The sequence below is a fragment of the Silene latifolia genome, chromosome 11 (assembly GCF_048544455.1).
Source record: "Silene latifolia isolate original U9 population chromosome 11, ASM4854445v1, whole genome shotgun sequence".
NCBI lineage: Eukaryota > Viridiplantae > Streptophyta > Magnoliopsida > Caryophyllales > Caryophyllaceae > Silene > Silene latifolia.
In genome coordinates this window covers 89,661,023-89,674,112 of record NC_133536.1, presented here as the reverse complement: position 1 = coordinate 89,674,112, position 13,090 = coordinate 89,661,023, and the positions used below count along the sequence as shown (strand labels likewise).

At 41.5% G+C, this 13,090-nt stretch overlaps 1 non-coding gene across 1 annotated transcript; it reads left to right on the top strand.

Moving 5' to 3' along the window:
- The first annotated feature begins 991 nt into the window (after positions 1-991).
- On the top strand, positions 992-1,099 carry LOC141615741 (small nucleolar RNA R71). Its single transcript, XR_012530144.1, has one exon. It is a non-coding gene; the product is annotated as a small nucleolar RNA R71 (small nucleolar RNA).
- Positions 1,100-13,090: the final 11,991 nt, after the last annotated feature.

Genomic DNA, 13,090 nt, shown 5'->3' with positions numbered 1-13,090 from the left:
TTTGAAACTTCTTGAATGGTGGGTTCTTTTTCTTTAGAGTTTTCAACAACTCTTTCCTTGTCACTAGCATTCACAACATCTTCATCAACGGGCCTCTTCGGCCCTTCAGACCTTGTACCACTCCGCAAATGGATGGCACTCACCGATTCTTGTCTTGGGGGTTTACCTTGAGGTGGTAATTGCCCCTTTTGTCTTTGTGAACTTGAAGATGCCAATTGAGACATTTGGGTCTCCAACATCTTTGTGTGAGCTAGTATGTTGATAATGGTGATGTCTTTTGCTTGGCTATCCTTTTGCATTTGAGTGAAAAATTCTTGTTGGTTCTTTTGCATTTGGAGGACCGCTTTTTGAACATCAAAACCTTGGTCATTTGTTTGATTGTATGGAGTTTGGTTTTGATAACTTTGGTTTTGATTGTAAAAGGGTCTTTGAGCTTGGTTTCTCATTGGAGGTGGGGTGTATGTTGTTTGAGGGTTTGAACATTTTGGCTTTTGTATGAGAGGTTGGGATGGAATTTGGTGTTTTTATTGTAATAGTTGGAATAAGGGGTACCACTCTTGTATGCTTGGAAAGCATTCACTTGTTCACTTGTTCCCCTACATTCACTTTGGTCATGTCCCAAAGTTCCACAACTCTCACATACTCCACTTGGAATTGATGAAGATGCCACCATGGCATTAACATGTTGCTTAGGTGATTTGGAGGCTTCTTCAAGCTTAGCCATAGCTTTCTCAAACTTCAAATTAATGGTATCAATTTGAGCACTAAGTTGAGCACCCAATTGAGTAATAGAGGTCACTTCATGCTTTCCTCCTCTAGTAACCTTACGAGGTCTACTATATTGTGAGTTATGGACTGCCATTTCCTTAATTTTGTTCCATGTTTGATTATCGTCAACTTCGGTGAACATACCATTTTATCCCATATTGAGAATGTTTCGGGAGTCTTCATATAGACCATTCCAAAATTGTTGTACAAGGAACCACTCGCTACGTCCATGATGTGGACAAGATCGGCAAGTATCCTTGAATCTCTCCCATGCTTCATACAAAGATTCCTTATCCCTTTGTTTGAACTCGGTAATTTGGGCTCTCAACATGTTAGTCTTCTCCGGAGGATAGAATTTCTTGTAAAAAGCAAGTGCCAATTTATTCCAAGAGTCAATACCAAGAGTAGCCTTATCAAGGCTCTTTAACCATTGTTTCGCGGAACCAATCAAAGAAAAAGGAAATAAGACCCATCGAATTTGGTCTTGAGTAACTCCGGTCTGAGAAATCGCATCACAATAGTCACAAAAAGTCTTCATATGAGAATGAGGGTCTTCACTAGGCATCCTCCCAAATTGACTTCTCTCAACTAATTGTATAGATGCGGATTTTGCAATGAAATTACCGGTCAAATGTTGTGGTGTGGGAGTACCATTTGGTAGGTTCTCCTTGGTTGGTGTTGGGCCCAGAATTATCCTGCCTAACCTGACAGAGGCCAAGCAATAACCAAAACCAAGTTCCAAGCTAAAGACACCTAAAACCAGGCATTTATTGATTATGGATAGGCACCAAACAGGAGTTGATGTAAGGCAGGCAACAGCTAACCAGCAGCCTCAAAGGAGAACAAGTCAGACACAAGAAAACGCTGAACAGGCAATAACCAGGCAGTTTACATATTCTCCCTACAAACAAGGAAGACCAATTCAGAAGGAAAAGATATAAGGAATAGTCAAAGGCAACGGCTAAATGGATGGCAACCACCTCCGGGTAAATAGGGCACAAGCCCTATTTACCAGGAAACCCTAAACGGCAGAAAAGGGGACTTGGAAAACGAGTATAAATGCAAGAGAAGACAAAATCAGAAGGGACATTCAACACGCTCTTACTCTCATTTACATCCTTGTACTCTTACGAAATATAATTTAGCCTGTCACGCCTGATATACCAATACTCTGTCAGGCTGTCAAAGATCATAGTGACAATCACTCCTGGCTTGGTGCCCGTGGTTTTTTCCCTTATTCCCAGGGTTTTTCCACGTATAAAATCTTTGTGTCCTTATTTATTATTTGTTCTTTCATTTAACAATACTAGTCAGGCGAGTTGTTTGAGTTAGATCACCCTACATATAAATCCCTGGCAGGAAGTTCTTGTTCAGTAAATTCCCTGCCAAAATAATTGGCGCCCACCGTGGGGCATCTAGCTCAAAAATAATCAAACCCCATAACTAAACACCACAAAAACTTGAGAAATGGCAGGAGATAGCGTTGAGCAACAACTGGCTGCCGCCAAACAACAATTGTTGGAAATGGAACAGTTGAAAAAAAAATGGCCCAGGCTGAAGCAGAAGTTGCAAAATTGAAAGAATCAGAATCCAACCTGAAACTAAAGCTAAGAGAAAAAGCTTCAGGATCAAAACTGAAAGTTTAGCCTGGCACACCATTCTCCTCAATCATCAGGAACATTGATTTCTCCAATCTTGGCACTCCTACTCCACCAAAGTCCAAAACAGGAGAAGAAACAGACTCAGAAGAATTCCAAAATGAAGAAACCTCACCAGATCAAACCAACACAGCCATCATGATGGCTATGCTCCAGGAAATCCAAAAACTCCATGAAAGATTTGAGAAGATTCCAGGAGTTCCTACCCCAATTGAAGAAGTAAATCCAGAGAGTTATGTTGATTCACCCTTTGTGGATGAAATAGCAAAAATAGACCTGCCAAAGAAATTTGCGGTTCCCTCAATGAGAATCTATGATGGGACCACAGATCCATAAAATCATGTTGCCTACTACAAGCAAAGGATCTTTGGCGGATCAATTCCCGATGAACTACGCCAAGTCTGCATGTGTAAAGGATTTGGAACAACCCTGAACGGACCTGCCCTGCAATGGTACATAAACCTGCCAAATGGAAGCATCAAGTCCTTTGCTGACCTGGTCAATTCTTTCAATCATTAGTTTGCCAGCAGCAGAGAACTAGAAAAGAGATCCAGCTACCTATACCGGATTAAACAAAAGCCTGGAGAATCAATCAGATCCTACATGACAAGATTCAACAAAGAAAAGATTTCAATCCCCAGATGTGATTTTGGAACAACCGTGGAAGCTTTCAGGTAAGGGTTACCCCTGGAGAGTGACTTCTATGACGCAATGACTATGAAGCCCTGTCATACCTTTGAAGATGTCCAGGCATTAGCCATAGGCTATATCAGGCTGGAAGAAGACAAAGGCTACAAGGAAGACAATGCTGACAGCAATTCAGGATATGACAAAGTCAACAGAAAAAGTTCTTACCACAGAGGAAGCAGTTCCAGGCCATCTCCTTACACAAGACCTGACAGATCAGAAGTCAACTATACACATGAACAACGAGGTAACTCCTATACTTATCCTCCTATCCAAGAATATAACTTCTCTGTTGACATTGCAGGACTGATCAAGAGACTTGACCATATGGGAGACATTGTCAAGTGGCCAAAGAAGTCAGACAACCCCAACCCAGGGAAGGATACCACCAGGTGGTGTGAATTTCACATGGATATAGGGCACACAACAGAAGAATGCCTGGGACTACGCAGAAAAGTGGCTTACCTGCTATAGAAAGGATATTTGAAAGACCTGATGCCAACAAAGAGCAGGGAAGATGATGGATCAAGAAAGAACACAGAAAGGCAACAACGTGACTTAACCCCTGCACCACCCATCTATGAAGTCAAATTCATCAATGGAGGATCAGAAATTTGTGGCTTTGACCAGTTCAATTTTGCAAAAGAAAATTGCCAGGGAGTCAAAAATGAAATCTCCTTTTAAACCTAGCAATTTACCTCAAATTACTTTTGACGACACTGATATGCAGGGCATTCCAGACATCCACCACGACAGCCTGGTCATCACCATGCAAATAGGAATTGCACGTGTCATGAGAATCCTGGTAGATGGAGGCAGTTCAGTGAACCTGATCATGCTTGATGTCCTTAAAGCAATGAAGATTGATGAAAGCCAAATCATAAAGAAGTCTAATGTCTTGGTAGGATTCAGTGGAGAAACAAGGAACACACTGGGAGAAATACACCTGCCCACATATGTGGAAGGAATATCCTCATATGAAAGATTTGGAGTCCTGGACTGCCTGTCATCCTACAACGCCATACTAGGAAGACCATAGATCCACAACGTAAGGGCCATACCCTCAACCTATCACCAGTGCATCAAGATACCAATAGAATGGGGAGTAGCAACCATAAAAGGTGAATAAAAATCTGCCCAGGAATGCTATACTGAGTCATTGAAGCCTTCCAAGGCAGGTAAGTCTCTCGCCTAGCAATTACAGTACCCTGTCAGGACAACTCATGTGGCAGAAACCAAAATGAAAAAAGATCAAGTAATTTTCGACCCTGAGTATCCTGACAGGCATGTACTGGTAGGATCTGATGTCCTTGACAACATCAGGCCAGAATTAGTAAGTTTTCTCAAAAGTAAATCTTCATGTTTTGCGTGGTCACATTTTGATATGACTGGTATAGATGCCAATATTAGTACACACAAACTAAATATAGACAAGTCTTATAAGCATGTCCAGCAGAAAAGAAGAAAATTTGCCGCTGAACGAAATGCTATTATTAATGAAGAAGTGGACAAACTATTGGATATGGGGATGATAAGAGAAGTCATGTACCCTGACTGGCTAGCCAATGTAGTGGTAGTACAAAAGAAGAATGGCAAGTGGAGAGTTTGTGTAGATTACACAGACCTAAATAAAGCATGCCCAAAAGATCCATTTCCACTCCAACACATAGACGCAATGGTGGATGCTAAAGCAGGGCATGAACTCCTAACATTCATGGATGCCTCAAGTGGATTCAACCAAATCAAGATGCACATCTGACCAGGAACATACTGCATTCATCACGGAAAGAGGCATATACTGCTACACAAAATGCCCCTTTGGCACGAAAAATGCGGGGCAACATATCAACGCCTGGTCAATACAATGTTCAAGGACCAAATAGGGGACACAATGGAAGTCTATATTGATGACATGGTAGTCAAATCAAAGAAGGCTGAGGACCATGTCAGGGACTTGGAAACAGCGTTCAGGATCCTGGAATAATTTAACATGAAGCTTAACCCATCTAAATGCCACTTTGGAGTCTCTTTAGGCAAATTCCTAGGTTACATGGTGACCAAAAGAGGAATAGAAGCCAGCCCAGAACAAATAAAAGCCATACTGGAACTGGAATCCCCCAAGTCACTCAAAGACATTCAAAAGCTAACAGGACGAGTTGCAGCCCTGAATAGATTCATATCCAGATCATCAGAAAGGTGCAAGGCATTCTATGACCTACTCAGGAAAATTAAGACATTCAAATGGTTTCCTGGACATGAGACAACCTTCCAAGATCTCAAAACATACCTAACCACACCTCCACTACTTGCCAAACCAGACAAAGGAGAACCCCTGACAGTCTACCTATCTCATCACGGAGACAATGATAAGTGGGGTCCTGACTAAAGAAATTGATGGCCAACAGCATCCAGTCTACTATGTAAGTAAGAGTCTCCTAGATGCAGAAACCAGGTACGGCTTACTTGAAAAATATGTACTTGCTTTAGTTATGTCCTGCACCAAACTGCGACCTTATTTTGAAAGCCACCCAATTATTGTAAGAACCAACCTGCCTATCAAATCTGTCTTGAGAAAGCCTGAGTTATCAAGCAGAATGGCAAAATGGTCAGTACAAATTAGCACCTATGACATAACCTTTGAACCCGGACAAAAATTAAGTCTCGGGCATTAGCGGACTTCGTGGGTCAATCGATCCTACCCTAGAACCAGACCTCATAAAAGAGGTCAATCACCTTGACACCCATAAGACAGACCAGGAATGGACCCTACACGTAGATGAGGCAACAAATATGAAAGGTACTGGCCTAGGACTAGTCCTAAAATCACCACAGGGAGACCTAATTGCACAGGATATTAGTTGTGAATTCAAAGCCACAAATAATGAAGTTCGAGTCGAAGCCCGATTCTTGGACTAAAGGTATGTATAGAACTCGGTGTAGCAAACCTCAAGGTAAAAACCGACTCTCTCTTAATTTCCAACCAAGTCAAAGGAATATATGCGAAAGAAAAGATTCAAAAATGATGCTTTATTTAGAATATGTCAAAAACCTTTGCAAAAATTCAAAAACTTTGACATTGACCAAATACCAAGGACTTAAACACCCGGTGATGCCCTAGCCACTGGGATCAAACTTCACCTGCTTGTGTTTGATAAAATACCCATAATCCACCTGTTGGAACCAAACATAGAAAGGCCTGATCAAATTTGTCCCATTCAGGAGGACACAACCTCTTGGACCAAACCCTACTATGATTGGTTCTTACAGGGGATACTCCCCAAAGATAAAAACGAAGCAAGGGCCCTGAAAATCAAAGCTCTACTTATACCATTATCAATAACACGTTGTTTAAAAAGTCTCAGTGGACCCTACCTCGTTGCACTGGAACCAAATGAAGCCAAACAAGTCATAGAAGATATACATGATGGATCTTGTGGAAATCATAAAGGTGGCGAGAAGCACTGGCAAGTAAAGTCCTCGGACGTGGCTATTTTTGGCCAACCACGAGAGCGACCGCGCATAGCGTACGACTCCAAATGTGAGGCTGCCAAATCCACTCCCCTTATATCCACCAACCATCAGAGCTACTACATTCCATCTCAGCCCCCTGGCCATTCATGAAATGGGGCATGGACATAGTAGGGAAATTACCTCAAGCGCCAGGACAAAAAGTTTTTATGCTAGCAATGACTGACTACTTTTCCAAGTGGATAGAAGCAGATTCCTACAGGCAAGTTAAAGAGAAGGATGTCATATCATTCATCAAACGGAATATCATATGCGGATATGGAATACCTTCGAAATAGTCCGTGACAAGGGTACACAATTTGTGGGAAAGAGAACAGCAAAATTCTGTGGCACAATGGAATATCAACCTAGTCACATCCACACCGGACTACCCAAAAGCCAACGGTCAGGCAGAATCAAGCAACAAAGTAGTAATCAGCTGCCTGAAGAAAAAGCTAAAAAGGAGAAAAGGAAGATGGGCAGAAGAGCTCCCCTTAGTCATGTGGGCTGACAGGACTACACCCAAAACAGCCACAAGCCAGACACCATATTCCCTGGTCTATGGCTGTGAAGCAGTAATTCCAGCAGAAATTCATGTGCCAACCACAAGAAGCAGCCCTAAATACCATAGAGGAGAATAGACCCATATTGCAAGATAACCTGCTCTTAACTGAAGAGCTAAGGGATGCAGAAAAAATCAAGATAGCCTCCTACCAACATGCAGTAGCCAGAAGTTACAACAATAATGTCAACATAAGAATATTCAAGGAAGGAGACCTGGTCCTAAGAAAAGTCTTCCCCAACACCAGAGAGAAAAACGCAGGCAAACTAGCTCCCACATGGGAAGGACCATATCTAATTGATTCAATAGTAGGACAAGGAGCTTACAGGCTACAAACTTTGGAAGGAGAAATGATCCCCAGATCCTGAAACATTTCCCACTTAAAGTTATTTCACGTTTAATCAAGAAGCAGGTAAACCTATCCACTCCATATATGTGTCAATAGAATCTTATAGGAAAATATATAAGGAATCTGCCTTCCTGCTATGTGCTAAATTGCCTGAAACATGTCTGTTACTTTTAGCTCTGCCTAGGCTGTTTATTCAAATCATTTCTTACCAAATCCTGAAAACTTGTTTCACGCCTTCTTTTTATTTATTATATGCTGCATTTAAGGCTTAAACAAATATTCAGGATTGAGGGCCACTCCACCTACCCTGAAAAGCATTCCTGAAATGGTCTACAATTTGGCACCCGCCGACCTAAAAACTAAACCGAGCTCAGTACATAAAAGACAAGTACAATGGTGGAATAGACCAGACTACTTGTCAAAATAAGCCCTCCTGACAGGCTGAGGGCCATGAGCCCTCCTGACTGGCAACCACCCTCATTCTAGAAACAAGCCCTCCTGACAGGCAAACAGAGCCACCATTTCCCAAAATAGAGGAATGAGGACCATAAGCCCTCCTGACAGGCATTATTCTAACAGAAAAACGTCAGGTGAATTATTTACAGGTACAAATCAAGTCAGTAAAGCAAAGCAAGAGAATCAAGGGGAGAAAACGATGTATTTATGCCACAACAAAATGCCTACCCAGAAATATATCCTTCCCAGGGCGAGAAAAACAACTGTTTATCCAGGAACATTCAAAAACCAACAAAAAACAAATCTAAAAACCAACTGTTTGTCCAGGGAACATCCCCCCTGGATAGGCCAAAAATACACAAAACAAAACCCCACGAAACATCAAAAATTAGCCTGCTTTGGAAGTCAGTAGCGAGAACCATTCCCTCATCAATGACATCCTCTTCTTCATCTTCACCTCCTTCCCTTCAGCATCACCACCTTTTTCCTTTGATGGTGGAGAGTCCACTTCCTCATCAGCATTAAGTTTGCAGAGCTCAGGGTAAGTAGCATTGAGGTTAGCCAGCTCCTGGTCAGGATTCCAAAAAAGCCTGACTTCAACAGGCTCCTTCATGGCATCCACACGACCCCTGCCGAAGAAATAAAGTGCGATCCTTATACCTGGCCCGAACCGGATCCCTCTCCACAACCAATTCTTCATTCACTTTCAACCGCTCTGCGCATGGCCTGTTTTTCACCTTTAACTCTTCCCCGACAGATATCAAACTTGGCACGAAGAGCTTTGAGCATCCCGAGCGATTTCACTTAGAAGACTCCACCACCAACCGAGCCTTCCCTGCCTCATTATCCTCCTTTAAAGAATGATTCTCAGCCTTAGCCATCTCCAACTCAGCCTTAAACTTTGCACTATCTTTTTTCAAAATCTGCACCTCCCAATCCAGGGTATTTTTCAGGCTGTGGACTGAATCCAATTGACAGGCGCTCCTCAGCATGTCATTTACATTCTAAACAAAGAAAACACACCCATATAAGCCACAAAACAAAAACAAATAAACACACAATGTTAGACAAAATATATACCTCCTGAAGCATGGTGATCAGATTGGCAGCATAGTCCCTAGTATGATACATAGCAGCCAAAGCACGGGCAGAAGAATCATCTGCCTGATACTGATGATAAGGATCGTCAACCATAAAAGCTTGGGCCTGGATTTGCTCTTTAGCAAATTAAACCTCATCCAGCCGAGCCCTAACCCCCCTGACCTCATGAACCCCTCCTGAAGATTCATCTACTCTTTTTCTCTTCTCAGGACAATCACTTTCATCCACAACCTTCTCAGGCGACACCAACTGAACCTCCTGCACAGGCTCCTGAATCTGAACAGCACTATCACTCCCTGTGGCCTCACTACTCTTAGACTTCTCCCCTGTGATCTGGGAAACCCCTGCCTTCACCAAGGACAAACCAAAGCTAGCAATCCTGGCAGAAGCCCTAGTGGCTGCATGACGAGGCCCTAAATCAGCGATATAAACACATGTCCAACACAAGAAACAGTAAGACAAAAGAAAGCAAAAACTTACTCCCTGACGAAGAAGCTCCTGAAGCCTTAGCACTCTTTACTAGCTTATACGTACTCAATTTGGCCTTCTTAAAACGAGGCATAGAGGCTTGCCCCAGACAGGCAGGCCACGCCCTCTCCTCTTCAGGCAACGCCATGAATGCTGTTATTCGGTCAGCCGACCCCTCAGCATCAGGATTGTTCACCCAGTCGTTTACTACAAGAAAAAAAAGGCAAAGTAAGTAAATATCCCAAAATATATCACTGCCAAACCAAAATACAATAGAAAAGAAAGTTACCTCCTTCAACAGCTGGATAGTTGAGATAGTCCAGGCCAGGGGCAATTGAATCAGCCTTGATAAACATATAGGTTTGAGCCCATCCCTTGTCATCCCCTAAATCAAAGTTAGTAATCAGGTGAGCCATCTTCGACCTGACTCGAAAGTTAAACCTTCCAGTAGAATGACTCTTCAAATGATAGACGTTCTTGAAGTCATCCAGGGTAATAACCAACTTGTGCTTAGAACACAAGTGCTCAACTGAATGGACAATCTTCCAGACCATTGGCATGAGTTGAAACGGGGGAACCCTGATAGCCCTGATCACCTCACTCATGAAAGGAGAAAGGGGAAGCTGACCTCCACCCCTGAATGCCCATTCAAAAATACAGAACCAGCCTGGACTACCCCAATTAGCCCTGACTGGACCACTCTCAGGGATCCAAACTTCAGCCCCACTGGGAATGAGGCCCCTACCCTTTATATAATGCTCAAAGGTCGGTTTCAGCTGATTGGCTTCATGGAAAGAGGCTGCCAATGCCTTAACAGGAGTATATTCAACCCCCTTATATGACATGGACAGAATCTCTGGGGCAGCAACAATTTCCACCACATCATCCTCAGGAAAAATATCTTAAACTTTTTCAGCCTCAGCAGGAACCATTTCCACCTCAGCAGGAACCATTTCTACCTCAACAGGATCTTTCTCAGCCTCAGCAGAAGCTTTGGAAGCTGCCGTCTTTCTCCTACCACCAGCCATATCTTATTTTTTCCTGGAGAATGATTTTTTGCAAAGAGGGAATTTTAGAAAGAGAGAAGAAAATTAGAGATTGAAATGTGAAGACAAAACACGGCAAGGCAAGATATTTATAGCCGCAAAACTAAAACGGCTTGGAAAGCAAGTGGATGAGTTTAATCATGACTCTCCTAGGGTTTTGTGAACCTACCCTATTTATGACAAAGAGCCGTTATAAGAAGCTGAATCAAACACAAATTTTGATCCGATAAAAGATCCCTGCACAATTCTTTGCCTGGCCCAAACTTTTATCTCCTTATTCCTGGCCAGACCCAATAATGGAATAAGCAGATAAGGGGCAATTGTTGGGCCCAGAATTATCCTGCCTAACTTGACAGAGGCCAAGCAATAACCAAAACAAGTTCCAAGCTAAAAACACCTGAAACCAGGCATTTATTGATTATGGATAGGCACCAAACAGGAGTTGATGTAAGGCAGGCAACAGCTAACCAGAAGCCTCAAAGGAGAACAAGTCAGGCACAAGAAAACGCTGAACAGGCAATAACCAGGCAGTTTACATATTCTCCCTACAAACAAGGAAGACCAATTCAGAAGGAAAAGATATAAGGAATAGTCAAAGGCAGCGGCTAAATGGATGGCAACCACCTCCGGGTAAATAGGGCACAAGCCCTATTTACCAGGAAACCCTAAACGGCAGAAAAGGGGACTTGGAAAACGAGTATAAATGCAAGAGAAGACAAAATCAGAAGGGACATTCAACACGCTCTTACTGTCATTTACATCTTTTTACTCTTAAGAAATATAATTTAGCCTGTCACGCCTGATATACCAATACTCTGTCAGGTTGTCAAAGATCATAGTAACAATCACTCCTGGCGTGGTGCCCGTGGTTTTTTCCCTTATTCCCAGGGTTTTTCCACGTATAAAATCTTTGTGTCATTTATTATTTGTTCTTTCATTTAACAATACTAGTCAGGCGAGTTGTTTGAGTTAGATCACCCTACATATAAATCCATGGCAGGAAGTTCTTGTTAAGTAAATTCCCTGCCAAAACTGTTGGTACAGAATGTGATGAAAATTTAGGCATTGTGTGTTGATTTTGTGGTTGGTTATGTGTTGGGTTATCCTCTCTTTCTCTTGAAAAAGGGTTGATGAACTCAATGTTATTTGGTTGAATGTCCACAATCTCACCAATACTTCTCAAAGTATTCCTATCAAGTCTTCTATTGTTGGTCAAAGTATCAAACAACTTGAAAACAATTAGAACATCAAACAACTTGAAAACAATTAGAACAAACCTTGAGGAGTTTTACTTCCCCAAGGTAAAGAAAGACACAACTAAAAAGAAATCAAAGAAAATCAAATCAAGTTAACATCGACCCCGGCAACGGCGGCATTTTTGGTCGGTGCTATTTTTCGGTTACTTGTTGTTAAGAGTTACCTAGACCAAAACAATATTTATAACTTCACAAACTACTCTACTCTTAGTAAAGAGGTAAGTAAAGGTCGGATCACAAGGGACTGGTATTGATGTAGGATTTTCGATTGCAAATGGTCGTGTCTAAGGGTGTCACAATTTGGGTTGAGGTACGAGATCAACTAAACTAAATAATAAAGTAATGAAAACAAGCAAGATGATTAAAATGAGATGTAAACAATTGATTAAAAGCACTAGGGTGTCATGGGTTCATAGGGAATTCATGGGATTTGATCATACAAACATGTTTTCTACTAGATGCAAGCAATTATTGTTGTGGTGGGATCGAGTTAGTGTATATCTTATAATCCCTAGGAAGGTTTGGGTCCCGGAGCCGAATCGATTAGATTGTACAACACCTACAAGTCGACTTAATCCTCCCTATTCAACTATATGCATGGTCTAATGAGACTCGAGTTGGTTTATGTCTTACAAGTCTCATTGAAAAGATAGGTGATTGGTAAAAAATGCAAGGATTCATAGGCTCGCATTTCATCAAACATAACATGTGCATAAGTTGGAATTACAACAAGCAAGTAAATTAATTATGAAAGCATATTAGATTAAGCATGAATCAATCTCCATGTTGGTTTCCCCTAATTCCCCATTAGCCCTAGTTAATGTAACTACTCACTCATTATCAAGTTTAACATGCTAATAATGTTGTCAATCATACTAGCAAGGCAAAACATGATGAATAAATGAAAATGATTAACAATAATTAAAAAGGATTAAGAGAGAATTATACCTAAAAAGATGATTCCAAATAATAAAGCAAAGAATAATAGAAGTACTTGATGATTGATGGGAGGTTGTCAATCCTCCAAATAAATCCAAATAATCTTCTAATTACCCAAAATAAATGATGAACAATAGAGAAATTAAGGAATGATTAAGAAATGAGATTTGTATTAATGCTAAATTAAGAATTAATTACAAGATTAAGAGAGTATTAAGACTTGATTAGAATTAAGATGACATTAAGGTGACATGATTATCTAGGTAGTACAATGGGGTATTTATACTGGAGAT